Source organism: Thunnus thynnus, chromosome 11 (genome assembly GCF_963924715.1).
Source record: "Thunnus thynnus chromosome 11, fThuThy2.1, whole genome shotgun sequence".
Lineage (NCBI taxonomy): Eukaryota > Metazoa > Chordata > Actinopteri > Scombriformes > Scombridae > Thunnus > Thunnus thynnus.
Window position 1 is genome coordinate 32,233,614 of NC_089527.1, and position 12,464 is coordinate 32,246,077.

General features: G+C 39.6%; 1 long non-coding RNA gene across 9 annotated transcripts; it reads right to left on the reverse strand.

Moving 5' to 3' along the window:
* Positions 1–7,201: 7,201 nt before the first annotated feature.
* On the reverse strand, positions 7,202–12,296 carry LOC137193211 (uncharacterized). 9 transcript variants are annotated; one of them, XR_010930700.1, is made up of 6 exons: positions 12,055–12,286; positions 9,602–9,626; positions 8,317–8,839; positions 7,952–8,112; positions 7,771–7,832; positions 7,202–7,621 (listed from the first exon to the last, which is right to left on the reverse strand). It is a non-coding gene; the product is annotated as an uncharacterized lncRNA (long non-coding RNA). The 9 variants fall into 9 exon arrangements; XR_010930701.1 differs by having other exon boundaries at positions 8,317–8,797; positions 12,055–12,285; XR_010930695.1 differs by having other exon boundaries at positions 8,317–10,520; positions 12,055–12,296.
* Between the last annotated feature and the right edge of the window lie 168 nt (positions 12,297–12,464).

Below are 12,464 nucleotides of genomic sequence, written 5' to 3' on the forward strand. Positions count from 1 at the left end.
AATTTTGAAGAAATTTCAGCAGATAACACAGGGATTACTTGAGTCATTATAATCCTGAGAGGGACATGAATGTCTATATCATATTATATGCCAAGATGTTGGAGGGTTGGGATTCATCTTCTTGGCATCATGCATATCTGTACCAAATTCCATACCAATCCATCTAATAGTTATCAAGACATTTCACTAAAAACTAAAAATGTCAACCTCACGGTGGAGCTATATGGAAAGTCCAGGTGATCATCGAAGCCTGTCTGTTTCATCCTTTGGGCACAATGAAAATCTATACAAACTTTCATGATAATCCATCCAATAGTTGTTGAAATATTTCAGTCTGGACCAAAGAAATCCAGTAATTCAAGACAACAGACTAAGTTGTAATTAACCTCTGTTATACCATTGTGTGGTTGGGAGAAAACCATGTACCTACCAGATTAAAGCGTTAGACATTTTGAACTCTATGTAGTTCAGATTTTATGAGTTTAACTTGCAGAATCTACAGAACAACTTGTAATTCCAGCCATCAGACAAATTAAGCAGAGTAAAAAGTCTCACAAAGTGTAAGTAAAAGACTAGCACTTAAAAATGTTCTCAAGGTACTTTCCACCTCTTTGAGTATTATTACCGGGACATTTCTGAATACCTCTCCCTCCTTCTCACTCTCTCTCTGTTTTGTGGGCAGCTGGAGGTCACCATTGACGCAGCACTGCTCCATAAACCACTGGAACCACTTACTGTGTGTGCGTTCTATTGTTTCATGATGTGAAATGGAGCAGCAAGTTGGACAAACACTCACTGAGGTATTGTGGGAACCAACCTGGCAGTACTCTGTGTGTTTGTGTGTGTGTGTGCATGTGTGTGTGTGTGTGTGTGTGTGTGTGTATGTGTGTGTGTATGTGTGTGTTGATGATGTCAGATTAAAATCACTCACTGTGTTGGACTGTTGGAGCTTTGGCTGAGTTGGAGAGCAGTGCTTCCTGTGATGTTGTACTCTGATTAACAGATGTAAAGTTTAACATGGCTAATCACAATGATAAACTTGCAAAAGAAACTCTTATCAGCCTGAGTTTGTATGTTTTAAACATTTAATTTCAGCAATGAATGACAACAGCGGAAATAAAAAAAACAAGTTTTCATTTTTCAAATTTTATGGATGTTTTTCTGTTAATACCGTCACATGTCAAATACTTATTTTGAGTTGCAAGGGTACTGGCCAATAGGCAGAAGTAATTTGAGTTTGAGTTAGTAGAAGGAGTAGTTTGACAAATGGTCCACTTTTTGCAGCACTTTCAGCTGATAACAGTCTTCATCACTGATGTTCTAAAAGAAGAAAAACTTCTAAGAGTGCAAATCACTAAAAAAGAAAAAAAAAGAAAAGTGAAATCATAACATCTATTGAGCTCAAATGACATAAGATGATGATTGCATGAACTCCATCCACTGATGAAGACCATGTGATATGGTTGAGAGTTCTGAAAAAAGCTAGCAAGTGGACCCTAAGTTTGGATTGTTTTGTCAGAGTCTAAACTATTTTGTTTTCCTTACAGTAAATAAATACAACATAAAAATAAAAACAAAAAGGAAATGAAGTCTGATTTTTGTTGTTTATGTGCTGTAGACATAGGTGGAGTTGTGTTTTCTTTCTTTCTTTTTCTGGCTAAATTTGCAAAAATGAAACTAGGGTTTAAACACCAGACAATATTGGAAGAGAATAGAGCTAAATAATTATTGGACTAAACTACTGGACAAAATTATGGCACCAGTGGATATTAGACCACACTATGGCAAAAACACCAGTGAATATTGGACCAAACTATGGCTAAAACAGCAGTGAATATTAGACCAAACTATGGCTGAAACAGCTGTCAATATCAGACCAAACTATGCCTAAAACATCTGTTAATACTGGACCAAACAGTGGCTAAAACACCAGTGAATTATTGGATCTAATGGGCTAAAACACCAGTGGATATTGAACAAAACTATGGCAAAAACACCAGAGAATATTAGACTAAACTATGGCTAAAACACCAGTTAATATTGGACCAAACTGTGGCTAAAACATCTGTGAATAATGGACCAAACTATGGCTAATACACCAGTGAATATTGGACCAAAGCGGGCTGTAACATCAGAGAATAGTAGACCAAACTATGGCTAAAACACGAGTGAATGTTAGACCAAATGATGGCTAAAACATTAGCGAACATTGAACCAAACTATGGCTAAAACAGCAGTGAATATTAGACCAAACTATGGCTAAAACAGCAGTGAATATTAGACCAAACTATGGCTGAAACAGCTGTCAATATCAGACCAAACTATGCCTAAAACATCTGTTAATACTGGACCAAACAGTGGCTAAAACACCAGTGAATTATTGGATCCAATGGGCTAAAACACTAGTGGATATTGAACCAAACTATGGCAAAAACACCAGAGAATATTAGACTAAACTATGGCTAAAACACCAGTTAATATTGGACCAAACTGTGGCTAAAACATCTGTGAATAATGGACCAAACTATGGCTAAAACACCAGTGAATATTGGACCAAAGCGGGCTGTAACATCAGAGAATAGTAGACCAAACTATGGCTAAAACACGAGTGAATGTTAGACCAAATGATGGCTAAAACATTAGCGAACATTGAACCAAACTATGGCTAAAACACCAGAGAATATTGGACCAAACTATGGCTAAAACATCAGTGAATATTGGACCTAATGGGTTAAAACAACAGTGAATATTAGACCAAACTATGGCTAAAACACCAGTGAATACTGGACCAAAGCGGGGCTAAAACATCAGAGAATAGAGGACCATACTATGGCTAAAACACGAGTGAATATTAGACCAAACTATGGCTAAAACATTAGTGAACACTTAACCAAACTATGGCTAAAACACCAGAGAACAGAGGACCATACTATGACTAAAACACTAGTGAATATTAGACCAAGCTATGGCTAAAACAGCAGTGAATATTAGACCAAAACTATGGGTAAAACACCACTAACTATTGGACCAAACCAGGGCCAAAGCAAATATTGGTCTGACAGTCAACCAGTAAACACAATGTGGACTACAATGGGATGACCATGCTGCTCTGCTTCTGCTGGATTTTTTTTTTTTAACATGTAGCCTTCCCAACTTGAGTTGATGTAATAAATCGAGGCTTCTAACTATTTTGTACACTTTCTGCCCTCTGGTGTTGAAAAATCACTTCATGCAGCTGTAACTTTAACAAGGTCAGTCAGTGTAAAAAAATTCTGTCACTCTTTGCCGTGTCAGCACTCAGGAACATGAATAGAGCCACTCAGCCTCAAGAAACAGACTACACCTTATACCAACACCAGGTGTGTTTTCAGTCAGAGAGTCAGCTGAAATAAACATGGAGGAGTGGAGAGGGATAGAGGAGAAAGGAGAAGCACGGAGAGGAAGAGAGCAGAGGAGGATAAGGAGGTGTAATAGCAGTAAATCCATGAAAACATTTTCTCTTCTCTCTCATGGAAAGTGCAGCTGAGAAAACACTGCTGGAAATTAGTAGGCAGGGACTACTGGAAGTACGCCTACACACACACACACTACACGCTAGCTGTGTTTCATGCTGCTGCTCCTCTGTTTTGTTAAACAAACTTAACTCCCATCAGTGAAAAACATTTAAGGTCTGAAGGTTCAACTTCTCTTCTAGTTTGATACTTGGTCTTGATATGTTGGTCTATCTCAGTCCATATTTACACTAATTTAAGATGATCAGTCAGCTCAGTCTTGGGGAAGAAATCAAAAGCAGTATGTGAAAAATCATGCCTAAATGCACTATATTTACTGTCTGCCATTTAATTTGGGGGTCTGAATTATGAGTGTGTAAATTTATCCTCAAAAAGTGCCCTCAAAAATTTCTCAATGGCACAAATGACATGTACACTTTCTGCCAACAATATGCTGCATTGTATGCAAAAATTACTGTTGTGCAACTCAGCTTGAGGTTTATGCCAATGAGGAAGTGTCTTAAAGTGCAATACCACTGACGGCCAACAGATGCTATGACACCCATTTACTGTAAAAAAAAAAACAAAAAAAACAACCTCACCTTCTCTCTAGAAATACTAAGTCAATCATTTTTTCGACTCTAATATATGTACTGGTTGTAATATCGGAAATTATTGCTCCGTTAACGGAGGGGTACGCTGTGCAGGCGTTGATTGACAGCTGTGATTGACAGTTGGCTCACCTGCTGCTCTCCCCAACTCCAGGACTCGCACTGAGTCGGACAATTGTCGCAATATTTCACTAAGTTTAATGTTACTTGATTATGATACGTAACCTGATGTGCCAGATGGTTTATTACACAGAGCTATCTGAGAAGTCATCCTTGGAAACTGTTTGGAAAAGGGCAGGCACTTTCAAAAATACTTGGCAGGTGATTGGATGAACCATTCGTCTATCATTGTATATCACGGGCTGTTGTCACACCTAACAACACCTAAACGACAGCTGTAGCTGTCAGTAGCTCCTCATAGGACGCTGATTGGTCCAAACCACTGTGGTTCGGCCAAAAGTACATATCTTGAAGCCTGACAAGATGGATTCTTGCATGATCTCGTGATCTCGCAAATCCAGCGGCCTTGCAAGGTAATATGATACCTGCCCTGTTAGCACAGTTTAGCTAAAGCAGCTTACATTATCTCAAATGCACCACTCAGTGTTCCCAGTAAGCTAGCATTAGCTTCAGTCCAAAGTGGTGGGGCGTGTTTCCAGAGTGTGAAAGGCAACACCCCGCACTCCTTATTTGGAAGGTCCTGGCTCCAAAACATGGAGCCAACCATAAGATGCAAGGCTGGGCTTCAAACTGGCTCCAATGAAACCAATGGGTGATGTCACACCTTCCTACATCTTTATATACAGACAGACACAGTGAAAGTGACATGCTAGCAGGAGAGGCTTACACCAAGCTAGTTGCACCAGCTAATCATAACTTCAAACTTAGCCTAGTTATAAAAAGTGTATACTAAGTGGAGATTTATGCATCACTAAATTAAAACAGGTTGCACCACACAAACTAGTTTTATAAAGATTTGTTTTTAAGTAATATTTACACCCAGTAACTGCTAGGTGTAACTGCTGCACAGCTAACGGAAACAACTGACAAAGCTAATGTTAGCTTGCTAATATGACCCGTCTAGACTGATTTTCATCACATTCTACATATATATTACAAATCCATGATAATTTTATTATCCTGTTCAATGCTGTATTCTGTACACACAACATCTAGTGCATGCCTGTCCATCCTGGGAGAGGGATCTTTTGTGGTGTGAAAAACTGTGTGAAGAACACATATTTATTATTGCTTATTATGTCATCTTCACAGTCATAGATACATAGACCCACACGTAGACATTGTATCCATGCTGAGGGATGTGTCTCAGCCACCGCCATATTGGTCTGGTGTTCTTGCTGCTCTCTGTAATAAGGAATATGAAGGAATTTTCCATATAGCCAGCTGTCTGTCCTTCAGGTCAGGACGACTTCTCAATCTGGTCGTTCTCATGGGAAGCTGCGCAAAAGTAAATTATTTTATGACTCGGGCCAAGGCTGTCTGGTAAACAGATCCCTATCTGAATTTTAACCAGGCGTTGCTCACGGCTCTCCTTCAGACTTCTGGGTAGTATTCATGGTGTCAGGACTGTGCACTTAAATTGTACCCCAAGTGTCTCCTTAATTGATTAAAGGTTCTGTATGTAGAATTGTGAAACAATTTACATGTATTCATTGTTTTTTATTGCCAATGAGTGAATGGGAAGTAATGTAATGTAAAAAAATGAGACCTTCTCTGACTTTCTTGGTTGTCTGTAACAGCCTGTGGACTGATTTCTATGTGAAGGACCCAGGCCGGATTTTCTGCGAAGATCTAATGGAGTTTTTGTGCGCTCCCAAGTGCCTTGTCTCTGTCCCACTAACATCAACAAACGACCGGCATAATGACACAACAAGAAAACAAAACGGTGCTATTGGACTAGAAACACCCTGCAGATATTAGCTCTCCAGCTAATGAGACAGCTAACTTCCTCCGTCAACCGCTACACATTTCACAACAAAACAGCCCTGCAATGACAAGTCAACCACTCCCGAGCACACACAGCTAAAACATTATTTCCTCAACAAAGGAGCAGGAAACAAGCTCTCCTCTCTGCTGCTGGACTGAAGGAGGAAGCTCCTGTCTGGTCTTGTTGACAGTGCCAACCAGGCTGGTGCTCTTCTTCAACAGGGGTCTTAGTGAGGGTGAGGGACGTGAAAAAGTTATCCATGGTGACATTTCTTCCCTTTGCCACATATGGCCTCACCAGCTTCATCACCACACTCTCTCCCAGACTTTGATGTCCTGGTTGCATCCAATCTTTGTCTAACCAGAATTTTATGCCAAATTTGTCTTGGCTTGCTCGCCATATACTGTGTAAAGCGGCAGCATGCTTTGGTGGGGAACAGCTGCTCATCCACAGTTATGTTCGCCCCAGGCTTGTAGCAGGCAATGCTGTTGGCGACAAATCCAACCCAAACATCAAGGCAAACTTGTCACTGGAGAGACGGGCATGCCTGTTGTCCTTCTTGTCAAAGTGCAGGTAACGCATGATCTCTCTATAGCGATTCTTTGGCATAGTCGCGTTGAAGAAGGCCAGCCCCCATTCCTCAGATCAAAAACTCTCCATCTCTATATTTTTATTATAGGCTCCTCTGACAAATAGTAGGGCGATGAAGGCCTTCAGCTCGGCAATGGAAAGATCCCACGAAATGTCCCATTTAACATGACGCGCCTCTGCCATGGTGCAGCCACGTATATGCTGCAGCATTTGCCTGTCCAGCAAACACACAAAAGTGCTCTGAGCATCTTCAATATTGCGCTTAGCATGTGCTGTGGGGCCAGCGGATTCCATCAGGACATTTTGGGACTGCTGTCTCCCAGAGTGTCCTCCCAGCTGGATGGCTGTCCACATGGTTCTATCTTTCCCTTGCTCACATAGGCTTGGGACTGCAAAACATAAATAAGTGTATGTATATATGTATATATATATAGATATAAATAATGTGCGTAGTTGTTCTAAAATCACTGTAAATCACAGCCACAAGTAGCTTTTTGCCTTTATAAAACAGTTACTATAGACTTCCTAGTAAGATTTCACAAAATAGACACACAGCAACATAAATTGTGATCATTTATTGATAAAACATTCTTCTGCCATGCTAATTAGGCTTTAGATATTCGTTTTCAAATAAATAAATGTTTTCAGAGATGGGTCTACACATGTTTGTGTAGTGTTTCGCAATAAGCCTACTTGCCTCTGGAGATGGTGTGAGCGCTCTGGCTTCATTAGATGCCGGTGTTTGCACTGTTGAGATTTATTATATTGTCATTTTTTATATTTTTTATGATACAAAATAGGCTACAACCTTGTTTATTGTCTGTTGGTGTTTGCATTTGTTATAAGATGAAAATAGCCATGAGTGTCGGAAGACGCTCATACGTCTCTTTAAGATTAGTGACCTCTCTTGACCTCCTCATCTGAGACAAGTGCTGGATCTCACACTTCAGTTTCTTGTGCTCCAGGTATGATGATAGTTCCTACAGAGAGGGAGGGAGATTTTGAAAAAAACAAAGTGAATAGTGACATAGAATTGAATACAGGAGAATGTATTTTTGTGATCAGAGCTATTATGGTCTATTTCAGACCTATGAATGAAATGTGTGAGTGAATTTTATGATCAACCTACCTCTTGCAGTTTCTTCATGGTTGGCTGGCTTCTTTGGTCCAGCAGACTCTCCTCCTTCCCATCTGCATACACACAAACACACATACCCCAAACATTAATGCAGAATGTATAAGGAATGGCAGCTGCCATGAGTACAAACGAGTCTTTTTGCTTGCACTAACTGCTCTCACAAATAACACACATGGTGCCTTGATAGTTTGGCTAGCCCAGCCTGTAGTTGCTCCCTGCTGCTTCTCACAGCCTGCAGGGAGTTCTGATCCTTCTTATAGCCGCTGTCCATCTTTTTCACCCCTGTGTGCTTGGTCTTCAGCATGCTGGGCATGCTTCAGGGTCATTTTGGGCCTGGACAGAAAGGAAGAGGACAGAGACAAGATAAGATATATTAACTCTGTTAGAAATCTATGATAAGTCTGTTATAAGACCGAGATCAAGTCTGTTAAAGTTTGAGAAACAATGTGCTTAAAAAGTATATTGAAATCACAGAGCATAAAAGTTTGTACTGAAAACCTGATACTGAATATAGACTGAACCAGAACCTTTCCTCACCTGCTTGGCTTCAGTATCAGCCTTGCTGATGTCATTCTTGCAGGTCATCATCTTCTCACCCAGTGTCACCTCCTCTCCATCCACATTCATGGATAAACCTGCACTGACAATTTTCTGCACAATCCCGGTTCAAACCCACCCAATCACTCTATATAAAGCAAGGAATCTCTGTCTGTCTATCTGTATGTATGTTTGTCCTTTGCATATCTTGAAAACTGTTAATCTGATCTACTTCATACCTGGCAGATGTATTATTGGGGACTCAAGGAAGTGCAGTGTTGAGTGTAAAGTTGTTTGGATGAGCAGTACTCGAGAAATATATAAAAATACCTCATAAACAACGTTGATTTGCTTTTTCTTCTGCCCATGGAGTCAATGAGCGGGGGTTAGGGAAAGGAGAGGGCTCTGCAGCTCTGTAGCTCTGCTGCTGCAGCGGACAGGTTCAGTTTTGGCGGAGCTGCTCCGCAGCTGACAGGTCCAGCTGACAGACAGGACAGACTGTGTCAGCGGAGCTCCGGTTACACTGCAATTTAATGTTTTAAAACAAGATTTTTTAACAGCTGATAACCATAGGAACAGACAGCTGGAGAGTTGAAGAGCTGCAGGGCGAGATGCAAGGAGTATCTCTGTTGTTTTGGTGGCTGCCAGCAGCTCTTCCTCCCGTGGAGAGTGGCAGATGGAGAGATTGCCTCCAGCAGGCCAGTGCCACAGTTAGCTGCTGAAGCTAAAACTGTCTCGATCAGCATATATTTGAAAATGAGCATGGGGCTGGGGGAGGTGGGCATTATCATTCTACCATTTATATAAATGTCATGACGTAGAGACCTCCCAAACAGTTGACTCTACGTCAACATTGGCCCCGCCTTTTTTAACCAGCAGATGACAGGTTGAGCCATTTACAAACCATTGAAATGCCGATTTTTATAAATTTGGTGTCAATGTCAATATTAACACCAGCATTGATGTGTTTCATCACAGTACAGTCATATAATTTAGTTTACAGCTCAAAAAACACATTTTAGTGTGCAGTACCTCTTTAAACTGCCATTGATTGTTCTCTCTTGTCTTGAAGAATTATAAAATATATATCATCTTATTGATATTTCTTTGCTCTTGTCTTTATTTGCATATTTGGTATTGAAGTAATCTTAAAGTAACGGACTGTACTCAAGTTGGATTAGGTTACTGATTACATTTTTTAACAAGTCATTAGTAATTGTATCAGATTACATTTTAAAAGTAACCCTGCCAACCCTAATGAGGACCACCTACTGTCTGGACCTACCTCACTGCATTCTTCTCTGGATGAGCTGCAAATCAAAAGCCTCACATATGAATAGGCATGAAAAAAAAATCGCTGCTGACCTAAGTTAATTAAGTCGGCCTACTGTAAATACAACAACACAACAGTCTAATAATAATCATCCAAAGTGTTTGAAATATGAAACTACACAAATACATAACAACACTTAATAACAATTAATAAATTAATAAAAATAAACACAAAATAAAAATCGAATCAAATTTTTTTTCAGAATGTTTTTCTTTTTCATTCTCTCTTCAAATCCAACAGTATTAGTAACAGTCAGCTAAATGATAAGATTTGGAGTTGGCTATTTGCTACGGCTCATGTGAACTGTGTAGGGACTGTGTAGGCTGACTGTTGTCTACATTAAGTCCAGTAAAGGTGGGCGCTGGAGGCTGGAGGGACGCTGATTCAAGCAAACATGCTTCTGCAGGTGGGTGGACAGGTTGTTCAGCTGTATGAGGGAGGGCTTGTGCTGCTGGTGGAAGAGATGCTAGTAAACCGTTGCTGGAGCTTTTTCTGCTGTTCCACTCTCAACCTCACATGAAATGCCAATCACTGAGAGGGATGTCCAGTACTAGTGATGAGTATGGCCCCATATCTGACTTTGGTTCACCTCTTGTTTGGGACATGTCGTGGAAAGTCCTCAACTGCTTGCATTTTTAAGTCGCTCCACTTCTTCCTAACATCTTTAACATCCCTGTGCTCCTCTGCTTTTGCATTTATGACATCTGTGATGTCCTCCCATATTTGTATTTATTGGTTACAAAGTTGTCAAAATTCTATTCCAATGATTCTTTGTTGTGTTTATATTTCAAGAGCAGGATGATGATTTCTTCATTTGTAGTCTTTTTAAAGTTTTTTTTTTCTTGGTCTACAGTCAGAAATGTCCAAATCCCTGAAACAGTACACAAACTAACATCAACATGGCATTGCACTATGGTATAGAGCTAGCAAAGCTGGTAACTTGACTAAACTTGACAGATTAGACACTAATGCTACAGTGTTGGCAAGCAAATATATAGGACCCAATGACCAATAATAGGGTACCGTTATATTACCCTATATTGTAGTTGATGGTTTCACCACTCGATGTCACTGTTGTTATTTTGCACTGGCTGTAGATTAAGGTTGTAAATTAGTTATCACCTAATCCTTTGTCCTACTTACCTATTTACTTACCTTTTTGTTGTTGTTTGGTAATCATTGTTAGCTATTTTAGCCAGTAATTTTAGCTGTTTAGCCATTTAACCTCTTTGCTATTGTGTAGCAAAGTGTTCAAAGCAAACAGCAACCTCCAGGGCTGAAAAATTAAACCAATGTGGAAGTGCCAAAAACCGCAGTTCTTCGAATGGCCACTTGAGGCAGGCTCCAAAAGCAAGTCAATCCCCATAGACCCCCGCGTTAAAATGCCAAACTTTAACCCTAACCCTAACCCCTAACCCTAACCCTTGGTACAAAAAGTGGTTTTGGTCTCTATAGCTAATTTCCCCTGTTATGACAACTGTATGGGGGGTGAATTTTTTTATAACTCACCCGTTTAAATTTTATTAAACCGTAAAGTTATGCATAATGAAGGACATGGCTGCTTTGAATGACAGGTCCGCCAGCCGCTAGGTGGCTTGTTTCAGCCATTTGGCCTGCCTCTTTGCCCATTTTTCATTGGCTAGGAGTGAGGCAGAGTCACGCACTGCAAAGATGGCTCACTTTGAGCTTCAAAACCGCTCTTCAGAAACAGGTGACGTCACGGTAACTACGTCCATATTTTCATACGGTCTATGGTTCAAAGACCATTGGGCAGAGACTTGTTTTTGCACACACTTCAGGAACATGACAGGTTGTAGCCTACATGATAACATTACATTTAAAACAACAATAAACAGTGATTGACAACAAAACAAGTACTTTATTTTTAACTTGGTAAATTATAAAGCGATGATGAAGAGCGCTCACCACAGATGTAACTTAACGAATAGCAATAGTGTTATCATTTGGAAATATGAAAGCCCTAATATGCAGTAGGCAACAACCTTGTCCCAGATTGTCAGCCTGACTGTTTTCATTCTCTTTATGTAATTTGACAACACATAAATAAACTTCGCATCAAGAACAGTGCTTTTCCCTGACTGGCCACAGAAAATGAAATGTCATTTTATGTGACAATATTTTAGTTAGTGTGGACTTTATGCCAGTGTAGCTACGATGAACCTTATGTCTCTGGTGCAAACATCGACAGCTTTAGTCTCAAACGAACTAGTTTCAATATATCGCTTATTGTGCAACAGGCTGCTGACCACTACATTAATTAGCTAATTTAGCTAATGTTAGCAAACTGTGGCGTTAGCATTCAACTCATAGCACTAGCATGATGCACTTTAGTCACTTTTTTTGTATAATTGACGTTATGCCTTTCAATTATTGACTTAACTTACCTTTAAAAGTTGTGGCATAAAATGTAATTCTCTCTTCTTTCTTCTTTTTTTCGTGTAAGTCTCTCTGCTGTGCTCGCTCACAGTCTTTCTACCATGGATTCATGGTACCATAAAGCCATAGACATGCAGAGCCGTTACACTGTCTGCAGTCACATGTAATCTCAAGAGATGACCTCACCACTTGGGTCTGTCTTGGTCTGGATGGAACAGAAAATGGGCTTGATAATGTTATATAATTTATTTTTATGTGAGACATTTATATTTAAAAATATGAGAAGATAACTATATATAATTTTAGTCAATCATAATATATAATTATTGCATATACGGTATTATTATTATTATTATATTTATTATCATGAATAATAATAATAATATCTACTATTATTGTTGTTTTAGTTTTATATTTT